The sequence below is a fragment of the Drosophila nasuta genome, chromosome X (genome assembly GCF_023558535.2).
Source record: "Drosophila nasuta strain 15112-1781.00 chromosome X, ASM2355853v1, whole genome shotgun sequence".
Taxonomy (NCBI): Eukaryota; Metazoa; Arthropoda; class Insecta; order Diptera; family Drosophilidae; genus Drosophila; species Drosophila nasuta.
Genome location: NC_083459.1, coordinates 4,499,727 through 4,514,453, shown reverse-complemented (window position 1 = coordinate 4,514,453; position 14,727 = coordinate 4,499,727). Strand labels below are relative to the sequence as shown.

The 14,727-nt window shown below is 42.7% G+C and overlaps 1 long non-coding RNA gene across 1 annotated transcript; it reads right to left on the bottom strand.

Moving 5' to 3' along the window:
- Positions 1 to 5,329: 5,329 nt before the first annotated feature.
- On the bottom strand, positions 5,330 to 6,657 carry LOC132796055 (uncharacterized). The gene is made up of 3 exons (XR_009633494.1): positions 6,064 to 6,657; positions 5,625 to 5,999; positions 5,330 to 5,558 (listed from the first exon to the last, which is right to left on the bottom strand). It is a non-coding gene; the product is annotated as an uncharacterized LOC132796055 (long non-coding RNA).
- Between the last annotated feature and the right edge of the window lie 8,070 nt (positions 6,658 to 14,727).

Sequence of the window (14,727 nt, the reverse complement as noted above, 5' to 3'; positions counted from 1 at the left end):
TGATCGCACTTTCATTATTATCCATCTTTCTTTTAAGATTATTTATTTTGTTCACACTAGTTTGATTAGTTCTCTAGCGCAATCATTTGGCTGTGCCAAACTCTTGACTCCGCTTCTAAAATTGATATGGAACTCTCAATTTCAAAGGGTATTACTAAATAATGTGCTCTTGCTATAGTTGAAATCTTATCTTCTTCTATTATTCGCTTATCATCTTGACTATCTAATGTAGTTTTTGTTACTTCGACTGTAGTGATTTCATGCCCTCTAGACCTAAACATCTGCATACTAGAACGTTCTTGCTTTCCTGTATACAAAGTATTTGAATAATTTGATAATGAAATGCCCATCAAACAACATGCCTTTACCCCCTTATTTTTTTTTTTATGCATATTTCACCAGAGTTATCGAAATTTTCATAAGTGTACGCATACATTTTTGAGTGTAAACCAACAAACGCAGTCATTGGTTTACCATGCAACTCATCCTTAAAGAAACCTAATCGTTTCTTATTACATTTCTTAAACTTATACAACTCGGCCAATTCATCTGGATATTCGGACGTGTCAAACTTTAACTCCACATCATCCCGAATATCTGCATAAAAATCATTTGTTTTTATGCTGTAAATAAATGAATCCGTATCCATATAATTTAATTTGAGTGCTTTCCCAAACTTAGGTTTCATGTAGTCATAATGGAAGTCATACATTTTGTATTTTGACATCTCCAACACTACAAATCCTAAATAAATTGGTTTATCACAAATGTTGTGTAACCTCTTCATTTGAATTGCATACATAGTTTCACTGAACCTTGATGCACTATGAAAATTAGATTTTGATATTAAATCCCTGGCACATAATTTGGGTCGTCCTAACTTCCTATTTTCAACTGGATACTCCCACTCCGTTATTATCCGTACATCCACCCTTTTTTCACTGTTTTCCATGGTTTTCCATAAACAGCATTGTTCAATAATTTAAAAAATCTTTTTCAAAATTATTTTTGGCTCTGGTCCTATGCTCAGTGTTTATATCAATATATTTCTTGAGCCAGGCTTTCTGCCTAAATTGAAGGATGGAGTGAATTTTTTTTAATTCCAAGCCATGTCTCATACACTGTTTTAAAGTCTTATAGTATATGATATAATTCTTCTTTTCAGCGAGATCGGCTATTAACTTGGGAGTTTTACAACTGCTTGATGGTAGCTTGTTATCCGGACAGAATGGTAGATCATTATGTTCATCATGAACTGAGTAAGGGTAATCTAGATCAACCTCTAGAATATATCCATACTCACTATTTTCATGAATATTTTCTAGATTAAAACTCTTAATCTGATTCGTGTCTAACCATTTGAACTCACTCAGACATAGCCCAACCATACAAATTGTTTGCATCCACATACATTAAAAGTTCCGATTCTTTAGTAGGATCGAAATCTTTTAGGTATTTGTGGTTTGCTTTTGTATGCCTACATACCACCAACTCACCCCGAATTCCACTATTAAAATATATAATCATATCAATGTCAGTGAGTAACTCGAGTTCAATCTCTGTGGTTTTTAACATAGCATCCCACGACAATCCTGGTGTAGTGTAATAATGGGCTGGGTCAAGATTGTAAATTGAAGAACAAATTGTCCTAAAATTTTGGAAAACGTCTGTTAACAATAAAACATCAGTTTTCAAATACAATTCTAAGTATTCCTTCAATGAACGACATTTAAAATGATACCATACTTGGATGGCATGAGCATAATCCTCTTCTGAACATTCTGATTCTGTTAAATTACTATAGAACTTGGATCTTGGTGGGAGAGAAGTTTCATCTAGTTTTTCAACAGAATCTAAATATTCGTATGGGAAAACTCCTTTCCTGCGAAGTAATTCAAAATCTGACTTGTTTTGTACTGTGATTTCAGCACATTGAAATTCTCCTCACTCAAATTCCCGCGAGTGTGTCTAGACTAGAGGGCATGAATCTGATAGTATCCAAAAACCTGATTTCTAGCATATTTTTCCTTAGAGGGAGATATTTAGAAATTGAAATATACAATTCCTTATTCAAAGGAATAACTTTTATTTCCCCCTCAATTTCTCCAAGTTCTTTAACAAACAAATGAGAATCGTATTTGGAGAAATTGTGAAAGAATACGGGGATAAAATCACCCGTCTTGTAATTAAGATTACAGGAATTATGGGCTGCACCTCTATATCTACCTGTAAAATGACAATGATCTTTCACTCTATCATTATTTAAAATACCCTTACATATGTGGCAAATGCTCGCTTTCCTAAAATTATCTAACTCATTATGACTCATGTGCATTGGAACCACTATTTTCATGTGGTTCTCATACAAATCGGACAAATCTGACGTTAAATTTTTAATGAAAGTGCGAGCAACATCACCTCCTGTCTTCGAAACAAACTTATCTAAGCCAGAGTCAAATGCACACTTTATGTAGTATGCAAATGCTACTGGCACATGCTTATTAATAATTTTCGTGTTTACACTTACATCTAATGATACTGGTTCCAATATACATTCAAAGTCTGCATACACGACGAACGGAACCTCCAACTGACGGTGATGATTTTTAAAGGTGATCTTCTGATCCTTTCTTGGTCCCTCGGTAACCACCCGACTACATCTCAATGTATGTTGAGCCGCCCTCTCCTCACTCGTTGAGTATTGTAAGCATTGATTACAGAACCAACGCTTAACTCGATGTTTACCCAGTTGTTTGGCAAGTAGACTGTGAATGAAAATTGAAATTGTAAGGTGATTGTGATATTTTCAAATTTAATGAATGTACTTACGATGAAATATTTTTAATCCACACATAGTGTCCATGAATACCCGCCGTGGGTCCGTCGACGAATAATAAATTAATGTGGATTCTCATTTCCACTCCATCGCAGTAAAGTGGTCCAATTATTTTGTCAGATTCCTTATCATACCCGAAAACATTTAAACTTATGTGAGGGTTTCGTTGAGTGAACTCTTTTATTTTTCGAATTTCCATCGGGAATGCTAATCCATTGAAGTCAATCTTTATGTTATTCACCTCGATTATTGGGGACGTAATCTCAACACCATAACTCTTACAATGGTATGATCTACTTATTGTTTTGAGGGCTGATATAATTGCCCACTTAAAACAGAAGGCATCTTTGTTATGTACATTAACAACTGCCTTTCTATTTTTTAATTTAAGCGGAAGCTCAAAATGATTAGATCCTTTTGTCGGATCACATTTGTAAACATTAAGCTCCAGCCTAATAATTCGTGTCAAGGTCCATCCACTATCCTTTTCCTGAAACTCACTCATTTTTGCGTCTATCACATTTTTATGCGATTCAAAGAAGCGGGTGAAGTCGGATCCAGTCGTAACCTGAGACATTGTGCTCTGGAACGATTTTATTTCTTGTTGAATATCATACTCTTTTATTAGCATGTACTCAGCAAACAACTCAAAATTGCATTTGGATGATAGGTGGGTAGTCATCACGCATTCCAAGTGAGGGATCAGTGCTAATCCAGCCTCATTTAGGAATTCAAAAGGCATCCTTACATCCGCTCCCTCGTTCTCAAACATGTATTGGAGAATACGTCCCTTGTATCCATTCCCAATCTGCTTGATTCTTCCGTCTACCGGACGGATAGAGTTGTATTTATGTATCTCGGTGCGAGCGTGGAAATGCCATTGCATACCTGCAGGTAGGTAATGCTGGCAGGAATAGCAATACTCCCCATTGATGGTGTTGGTGGTGTAGTTGAAGTTGTTGATATTCTCGGGATTCATGTTGATGTTTTTGTTTGCTTCTTTTTTTATTTGTTGGTTGAATGTAATAAACTTTATTTTATTTGTAGTATTGTTTTTAAAGTATTTGATTGTGTATTGTAAAATTGATTTTTACAATGTTGTTTAATAATAATTTTCGAATTTTACAATTTGTTTAAACAAACTTGATTTTGAAAGTTATTAACAATTTTCACTGCACAATTATAATTTGTTTTCGACGAGCGTTTTATTGTTAATACTGAATGTTTAAACAATTTTTCACTAGACAATTATTCACTTAACAATTTTTAAATATTGTTAACTTTGGAGAATCGCGGAGCCGATGTGTATCTTCGAGTCACAAACTAGAAGTGATTTTAAGGATTTTAGGTTTTTGGATGAAAACCGAGGAAAATTGAATAGTGAACAAATATCCTTGGGTATTCATGGTGTATTAGTCTCATTCCATCTTGGTTATAATATTCGTTTTTTTTTCAGATTTTCTGCGACCCCGACCCCCTCACCGTCTCGTCTCGGGACACACGATCTCGAGAGCGTATCGTAGCACGTGTTCGTTGCACGTGTTCGTTGCACGTTTTCGCCCTCGATCTACGAATCGTTTTCGATTGCGAGCCCGACCGCGACCCCTCACCGTCTCGTCTCGATCTCGAGAGCGTATCGTAGCACGTGTTCGTCATACGTTTTCGCCCTCGATCTACGAATCGTTTTCGATTGCGACACCGACCCCGATCCCTCACCGTCTCGTCTCGACCTCGAGAGCGTATCGTAGCACATGTTCGTTGCACGTTTTCGTCCTCGATCTACGAATCGTTTTCGATTGCGATCCCGAGTGCGAGACCGATTGCGACCCCGACCTCGAGGGCGTGTCGGGACAAGCGATCTCGACTCCGACCCCGAGGGCGTCTCGGGACAAGCGATCTCGACCCCGACCCCGACTCCGAAGGATTTGTCTGACGAAACGCCCCCGACCCCGATCCCGATCCTTTCATCGCCCCGTCTCGGGTCGCGTACGATTCGTCACACAAATCCCACACTTGTCATTTCCACAGCTAACCCTAATTAAATTGCATCTTTATTACCTCACACTTGACATTTCAATAGGTTACCCTAATTAAATTGCATCTTTATTACCCCTAAATTGACATTAATGACATGTTACCCTAATTAGTACTTCCTTGTATAGAAATGTGGTATGTATAGAAACGTGTTATTTCAACTACTTACACTTATTATCTGATTTGCGGGGGCGGAAGTGGGCGTGGCAAAAATTTGAAACAAACGTGTTCATACGGACAGACGAACAGACACACAGACGGACAGACACACAGGCGAACAGACGGACATGGCTAGATCGTCTCGGCTGTTGATGCTGATCAAGAATATACATATTTTATAGGGTCGGAGATACCTCTTTCTACCTGTTACATACATTTCCTGCCGGCACAAAGTTATAATACCCTTCTACCGTATGGGTAGCGGGTATAAAAAGCTGGTTTTTCAATTCATTCTATTCTTTATATTTTTCTGATAGGCACGGGGCGAGCTCACGAAATATTAAAACATTTTATATAGAATTTGAACAGCAGCTGCTCTGATCTTCACAATATTTTCAGAATTTCGTCAATAGAGTCCTAATTCTCCTCATTTTTATTCTCATTTGTTAATCCTGTTCCTATAATTTTTAGGAATTTATTAGGCAGCTTATACGTATAGCAACATTTGTCAAGTCCACGTGAGCCATATCTGTAAATGCATAATTTAGAATATAATTTATTTTCATTTTAAGTGGAAAACAATTAAACCAATTACCTTACGTGAAGTATACGGTTAAGTGTACTCAAATGTAATCTATTTCGCAGTTTACACTTGACAAGGCTGACTTGATTAAATATGCGCTCTGCTTCGGCGTTGGACCAAGGCAACGATAATATGTTATATTAATGGCAACCCCAGCTAACTCTGCAAATGTGTTGATGCCTCTAGAATCCATATAGGAATTGACTTCAATTCAAAATTTTTTAGTGCTGTACGTATTTTGCCAATTTACAAAATGAATTTTTTTCCCTATATTTTGGCAACTAAGCCCTTCCAATAATGGAATAATGTCTTGTGACAATGTGGCAAAACATATTGTTCACAGAAAAAATATCAATCTGGTTCAATAACTTATAGTTTTCTGGAAGCCTTAAATTAAATTGAAAATAATATATTTGGTTTAATTATTCTGTGTCAAATGAAGACTAGTTACCTCTGTTTGAGTTGCTTAATAAGCTCAACTAAAAATTTAGAGCAGCAGTCTCGAATCTCTTTTTCGGATAATGGATCCAATTTCATTAATTTCATATGTTTCTCAAAGTCATATCCTTGCACCAGATCACCGTGGACATATCTTTCGATATCCTCCGTTTCCAACAAATCCACATCTATATCAATGATTGAATGGTCAATGCCAAATCATTTAATAATTCCGTGTCATTTGTGTTGCTGCTCTGTTAGCACTTCTTTACTCTTTGCAACTCTGACAATATTGGATTTAAAAAAGTAAATATGCGTAGTTCTTGTCATTGAACATTTGATGCAAGAATCCGCTTTATGGCATTTTTCCTTGCTCGCTGCTAGGTTAAAATGGAGTTTCAGCTCTTCCCATTGTTGCAGTATTCGTGATACTGTCAATTCAATTGACAGCCACCTTGTGTCGCACACTTTTGGTATCTTTAGTGCAGCCTTGGCGAAGAATATTTCAAAAAGTTGTAAGTTTTTTATTTTACTTGTTAAGAAAGGGACGATCACACATCAAATAACATTTTTTTTAAGCAGGCAAAAAATCTTTGCAAACATGACTTACAGCCAATTGAACCGAATGACAGAAAAATCAAGGAAGGCGCTTCCTTTTTTAACAAAGAGTACATACTGTTATTTACGAGTTTGGACTCCTTCAGCTCGTTTTTTATGGCCTCAACAATGCACGATGCGTTTCCATGCAAAGAAACTCGAAAGAAACTTTTCATGTTGATGCGAAAAATAAGTGATGACAACACCTAATTGCATAATGAACTACATAAAAAGAGATGTGGACAATATTATATATGACAAAAATACAATACAAATAGTTGAATTTGAAATATATGTACATACCTAGAAGTTTAGTAACACTTATATCCGTCGATTCATCTATTTGGACACTAAACTTTGAGTCCCCAATATCACTCTGCACTTTCTCGGAAAAGTGCAGTCCCAAAACATTTTTAATGATGTTGGTGCACTTTTTCCTGTGTAGAGGTATGCGACTAGTGCTGTCGTCTTCAAAGTATCTAATGACTAGGTTTCCTAAGTGGTCCACCTGAGCCATCGATGCATGCTCGGCCACAAAACGGCATAGCGCTGCTTCTTGTTCCATCGTCTTAACCAGCGAAGTAATACAATCTATTTGGTTGGTTTGCATAAAGCCGCCCGTAGCACTTTTATGCTTTTTGGCCAAGGCATGGGCTCGCAAATCAGATAGTGATTGTGCATTTGTAGTAACAGCACAAAGCTCTTCTTTCATCCGTGTCGTCCCTACGCGCCCATGTCTTCAACTTATCGCTTGTTAGCCAAGCGCCCCGACATTTTTGTTTGTAGTTTTTTGGCATATTTTAAAACAATAAAAACACACTGAACTTAATACCCTCAATTCACTTTTGTCGTAAGTGACACTACGATAAGAATTGGTTTATCGATGTTCTTTGAGGTTGCTGCGCAGCGCTCGGCTTTTCTGGGGACGCAATAATACTGTTTTCAATGATACAATTTTTTTCAAGAGCTGGCTTATCTATGTATTATATGGTTTGTCATTTTCAGTTCACAAGGAAGAAGCAATAGCAGAAACAAACACAAGCAGTGTGTGAGCACTGCTTACGGCGAATTCAAACCAACGCGTTGCAGCGAATTACAGCAGTCAATTTATGTATACATACACACACACATAATCATTTTGATCACAATATTTGTGTACGATATTCGTCAGTTATGTGTACGATATTCGTCAGTTCGTCACATTTCTATATGCAGATATTGGACTCGATCATGTGAAGCTATTTTATTTATTACGTGTATCCATCAAAATAGAAGAGAAATTAAAAAGGTGTGGCCAGCTTACGGTTGGTCAAGAATCTTTTGCGTTGAGAAATACCAAATTGGTATTTTTCCATAAATAATAAGTCTATATATGTACAACACTTTAAATTAAATATGTTTAGTATGTGTCGCTTAATCCCCTTTTTTTTTTTAGTTTGCGTTGTTGTGTTATAAAAAAAAAGTGTAATATTAGTGTCAATATTCTAAGTGTGTATAGAGTACATGTTGTATTTGTGTAACAACTATACATATACATTGTAACGAACCGTCACAACGCCGAGGTAACTAGCGCTGTCCAGGGGTCGAAATAAGAAATTTATGTTTGCTGAAACCCTACAAGCCGAGTATTACAAGGTGTGAGACAATCTTGGTAGCCAAATGGAGATCTCGATGTAAAAGAAAGACACAGTAGTTTTGAATTCTTAATTTTGTTTTCTTTATTTCTTATTTCACTGGTTCCAGAGAAGTCAACAATGGTATAGATATTTCCGCTTCTGGGATTGTCCTCAGGTCCAACGTCGATAGGAATGTTCTGCGGGTGGTAGTCACGGGGGTCAGTGTGAAGCACACTGACTATGTTGCGCTGTACACACTTTTTCGGTGTCGACTGTAGTGGTTGTAGTCACCCTACTACAGCTAACGGGAAGAAGTTGTGGTTCGTATGAATAGTATGAAACGAGACACGCGGCGTGGTTGGAATGGTTGTGAGTGTGTAATCACACTGGTGCAATCACACCGTACACACTGTTCCGGCGTCGACTGTAGTAGTTTGTAGTCACACTACTACAGCTAACGGGAAAAGTTGTGGTTCGTGCGAATAGTATAAAACGTGACACGCGGCGTACCGTACACACTGTTCCAGCGTCGACTTTAGTAGTTTGTAGTCACACTACTACAGCTAACGGGAGAGTTCGGTGTACTTCGCGAAGAATCGTAACCGGGATGTACGGTTTAGGTGAGGCGAGTGTTGGTGTGTAATCACACTGGCACAGCCGCACTATACACACTATTCCAGCGTCGACTGTACTACTGGTAGTCTCACTTTTACAGCGAACGGGCACTTTGCTTTGCACGAGCACTACGAAAAACGAGGTACACAGTATGAGTGAGACAAATGCTGGCGTGTAATCACACTGGCACAGTCACACTGTACACACTTTTTCAGCGTCGACTGTATTAGTCTGTAGTCACACTACTACAGTGAACGGGAAAAAAATATGCGCGTTGTGCGAAAAGAAAAGACGAACGAAAGACGCGGCGAAAAAGAACAATGTGTAGCGTATGACGTTAGTGTTGTTTTGTTAGTGCGTTGTCGCACTTGAGTGGGGTTATGTAATAACAATGCTTACTGGTTATGCGTAATCGCATATGTTAAACGGGGGAGCAACGGGGAAAAATCAATGAGCAAGTGGGTATCAAGCATCCAGCTTGAATGTACCTGTAAAATAAGCGTTGGCTGCGTGATGAACTTCTAGTTGTCAAGTATACACGTTGGTTCTGCTCAAGACTTTTTATCAAAGGCACTCGCGGGTAAAAGAGTTTCGCACTGGCAACTAGAGCTAGAAAAACATCGATGTTGGCCATAATCGATGTTGTCGATATTTTGGGAAGAAAACATCGATTATAATCGATTATCGCCGTTTAAATTTATTTATTTATTTAATTGAGATCATAAAGGAAGCTGTTTTTCTTCAAAAATAACAACATATTACCTATTTTTGGTTTGAGAGAGCTCCTGCGCTCACTAATGACTTGGCCAGCTTTGCTGAAGATTCTCTCGGATGCCGTGGAAGATGCTGGAACGCAAAAGTATTGTCATATACATACATATACATACATGTGTACGCATTTTGCATAAAATTATTTATATTTCAGTTAACTTACTTTTAATTAACTTTGTTTTTAAGCACTTTGCCACCATCACCACCAATATTGTTCACTATAAATTCAAGTAAAATAGATTAGTTTTTGTAAAAATTGCACAAAAATTTGTTCTCCGCCTACCACGCTTTCTGTTTCTCGGTTACAAGTGACGATAATCGATGTTTCCAGAAAACAATCGATGTTAAAAATATTTTTGGCAACATCGATAACATCGATGTTACATCGATGTTTTTTCCACCTCTACTGGCAACTTCTAATCAGAGAGTCAGAGCCGCTCCTCCTACTCTCGCCTTTATCTGGGTCAAGGTCTTGGCTCTGCCAACTTGCTTTTTCTTTCTTTTCCCTAAATTTGCGCATGCGCTGTTAACTCACTTGGCTCTGTTTGCGTTGCACTTGCGCTGTTAACTCGCTTGGCTCCTTTTGCGTTGCACATGCGCTGTTAACTCGCTTAGCTCTGTTTGCGTTGCACATGCGCTGTTAACTCGCTTGGCTCCTTTTGCGTTGCACATGCGCTGTTAACTCGCTTGGCTCTGTTTGCGTTGCACATGCGCTGTTAACTCAGCACAGCTGGGTGAGTGACCGTATGTGAGAGAAAAACTCTGATATATATATGTTTTTGGGCTATTGTTTTATTATGGGGCGCAGTATGGTGCGTCACACTCTCCTTTCCCGCCGGGCGGGAAATCCCTGAAAATCCGGATACGTCCGGTTTTGGACCTATTCACCTGATAGGTGGTGTCGAGGTAGGTGTGCGTGAACCTGGTCCTGGTTCCTCGTCCCTCGTTGCAGCGGACCTTTCCACCATCCAGTTGGTGGGAGCTTCCACCAGCTCGCTTCCGTGGGCTACTTCGGACATTAAATTTTGGTCCCCATCCTCCTCCAACGGCACCAAGTCCTGCCCCAGGACCTCCAGTGGGTCGGAGAGACGGTCGGTCTCCTCGTTGGCTGGGGAAGTCCTAGCGTACTGCCGGCGGAACCGAGGTCCGTCCGGCTCGTCGTCCGACGACGCGAATTCCCAGCGTGGACCTTCCTGAGGTGGGTCGGAGGAGTGCATGGGAGGGGGAAGCCCGTCGGGGTCAGACACGTCCATTTCCCGGAGTAGGCGTAGGGTGGGTGTTCTGTCCTCGGCGACGGGGGTCGGCCATACACCCCACGTCCACGGGGTGACCAAGCGCCTGGTGGGAGCCGAGAAAAGGGCTCTTCCGCCTCGCTGTTCTCCTCCTGTCCGGATATCTCGTCCTCCTCGTAGGACCCTTCCTCCTCCGATTACCCCTCGCTGACGGGGTTGTACATCGCTCGCAGACTGGCTTGGTACAAAGGGTCGTCTTCGGGCCACGGGGAGTAATGCGGCTCCGAACGGTCAGGAGTCATCCGGGGTTCATCTTCGGGCCACGGGGAGTAATGCGGCTCCGAACGGTCACGAGTCAAACGGCGCAAGTTGGCTGTCCGGGGTTCATCGCCGGCGTAGTCGCGTGGCGGGGAGGAAAGAGTGAGATCGATCGGTTCCATGTTCTCTAATGATTAAGGAAAGTAGTGAGATTATTGGTAGGGCGATCGCGGCTCTCGACGTATCGCTCTCGTAATCTTCGGCCTCGGACTCAGGCCTCTGCTCCTGGAACTCCCGGAGATCTGCAATGTTAGCTACCCTTCTTTGGTTGGTCGTTGTGTGTTGCAGGCGGACGATGTTTGCTGCGAAACCGTCGGCAGCATTGGAGAGATAGTGTTGCCGCAAAAGCACCTTTCCGCCCAGAGTAGGTCGTCATTGCCTCCGGCGTAGATTGTAATGTCGACTCTGGTCATGGCTCGCCTGGTTCAGGTTTCCTCGTACGATTGTAAATATCTCCTGCGGTCTTTTTGCCTTATTGCCGGGGTCTTCTAGTTCGCTGGGGGCCTCTGGTGTCACCTCGTCGTATAATCCTCCGGGAAGTCGTGGTTCCCTACCCTGTACTAGGAAAGCGGGACTGTAGCCGGTGGACTCGGAGACGCTGGAATTGATAGCTAATGTGATCTCTGGAACAACTCATCCCATTGGTTCTGCTGTCCGTCAATTAATTGCGAGATCATGGTCTTAACTGTCCGGTTTGCTCGTTCCGTTAAGTTTTCCTGTGGAGAATAGGGGGCAGTGTGTTGCAGGTCGACTCCAGCGGTTTTTAGGAATGCCTTGAAGGACCGGCTAGTGAATTGTGTACCATTGTCGCACACGAAACGTCGCGGAACACCGAAATGAGCGAGGATATGTTCTCGGAACGCTGGCTGAAGGCTCGCAGTAGAGGCACGTCGTAGTGGCACTAGTTCTACCCATTTGGAAAACAAGTCAAAGAAAACGAGGAGCATGGTGTTACCTTGCTTGGAACGAGGAAGTAGGCCGACGAAATCGGCTCCAATGACGACGAAGGTTTCTTCTGCGGGCCGGGTATGCATGGGTCCGGCAGGCTTCTGTTGTGATATCTGGAATTTTTGGCAGCTCAGGCATTGCCGGACGTGCTTCTTAACGTCCCGATGCATACCTGGCCAGTAGTACCGCTGACTGATTGGAAGAATAGTCTTACGTACTCCTAAGTGACCGGCAGCTGGTTGGTCATGACACTCGTGGAGAACGCGAGGTCGCATGGCCCGGGGTACGCACAACTTCCAGGTAACGTCGTCGAAATCATCGGACCGATGCACGATGTGCCGGAACAGTTGTCCGTCCCTGATGGTATAATCCGGGTAGCGTTGTGGTTCCTCACTCACCTGTTGTATGCGCCGGGATAACCAAGAACAAGGTTGGGCCTCCTCCTTTAACATAGCCAGCCTGGTAAGGGGTTGTCGGGAAAGGGCGTCGGCGACTACGTTCTGAATTCCGAGTCGATATCGCACGTCGTATTGGTATTGTTGCAGCTCTAAAGCCCAACGTGCCACACGTCCATGTGGTGACTCAAGTGAATTTAACCTCTTGAGTGCCAGATGGTCGGTGACGACCTCGAATCGGTAACCCTCCAGATAACAACGAAGTTTCCTGATGGCCCAGATCACTGCGAGACATTCCTTCTCGGTGGCGGAGTAGTTCTCCTCCGTTTTGTTGAGCCGTCGACTAACGTAGGATATCACCCGTTCTTGAACGTCGATTTCTTGGGTCAGGACTGCTCCGATTCCTACGTTACTAACGTCAGTTTGTAGTACGAACTGCACGTGGAAGTCCGGGCACGCTAGCACAGGGGCGGTGGTCAAGAGAGTTTTTAGTTCGTCGAACGCGGCCTGCTGCTCTTCACCCCATGTCCACTTTCGCCCCTTTTTGAGGAGTTGTGACATGGGTTGCACCACCGTAGCAAAGTTAGGAACAAATCTGCGGTACCAAGACGCCATGTCGATGCACTGGCGTAATTCTTTCAAGTTAGCCGGGGGAATTAATTCGCGGACAGCTGCTACCTTGCTAGGATCTGTGTGAATCGCCTCCTCACTGATCACATGCCCTAAGTAGTTTATTTTCCGCTGGAAGAATGCGCACTTCTCGTGGTTTATGCGTAAGTTCGCCCGCCGGAGCCTTTTGAACACTTCTCTAAGGTTTTTAGTGTGTTCCTCTAGAGAATTTCCGACCACCACAATGTCGTCCAAGTACGCGAATGCGAAAGGTTCCATGTCGACTCCGATCACGGAGTCCAAGGTACGCTGGAATGTCGCCGGGGCCGAATGTAGTCCAAACGGCATCACTCGCCATTAATAAAGGCCGCGTCCTGGCACGGTGAAAGCTGTGGCCTCTCGACTTCCTGTAGCCATCGGTATCTGCCAGTAGCCGTTCTTGAGGTCCAACGTGGATATGAATTTTGCGTGTCGTAGGCGTTCCAGGATGTAGGTAATCCTCGGAAGAGGGTATGCATCAGGAACTGATCGCTCGTTGAGTTGTCGGTAGTCCACGCACTATCGCCATTGCACATTCTTCTTCTTTACTAGTACAATTGGGGCACTGTGGGGACTATAAGAAGGCTTGATTAGCCCATCCTTCAGCAATTGGTCGACCTGTTCGTCGATGATCCTTCGCATGGCTGGGTTCTTAGGAAAATAACGCTGTTTGATAGGTCGCTCGTCTCGCAGTGTTATACATAGTGTGCTCCGCGATTGAGGTTACCCCTGTCATTCCGTCAAACTTGGTGTCGCCAGGATAGGCTCGGAGTGCGAGGCTCGAGGGCACAAAGGTGTTTTCATCGATGTTAGCGAATTATCTAAACGAATCTGGGCTGTACCGCAGCAAATCGTTGTTTCTATGGAACAGAGCAAATCTAGGCCCATGATCACGGGCTCAAGAATATGGGGTAAAACCAGGAATGGTAGACGAACTTCCTGATTCTCCAGGCAGACACGCGCTATGAGCGTCTTCGTGACCTCCCGAACAGAGCCGTCAGCGAGACGAATTCGTGAATCCTTGGTCAATGTGTTCTCGGGGGTACCGAGATCCCGTATGCCTGAGCCCGTTCCTCCAATGCCTCGACAAAAGCCAACGGATCACCCTGACCGTCGAATTGGATTCCCCATTTCCGAATTCGATCCAGGTCAGTGCCGTATGGCCAAGGGTTGGCGGTGATCGGGTTCGGCTGAGACTCGCTGAATTGGCCTGTGTAGACTTGAAGTGGCAGGGGTGGAAGATAGCACCGGGACGTGAGACGTCGAACGTGCTTCCGTCTTGGGCAGGGTAAACGGCGGGGCGTGCAAAAACTGCTGGCTCAAGCCTAAGGTGGTGGCTTGCGCGTCGGGTTATGAAGTGCGCGGCCGCGTGTATCATATTTCTAATTCGGCCAATCGAGCCCAGACGCTCTTTCCAAGCCTACTTTTGGTTATTAGTGAAGCGAACGCTTTCCTCAGGTCCTCGACTTTGCCTTCGACCGAGAACTTGAATTCTTGCGCCAATGCTTTTAACTCATCGCGCCGACGGTAGTAAATC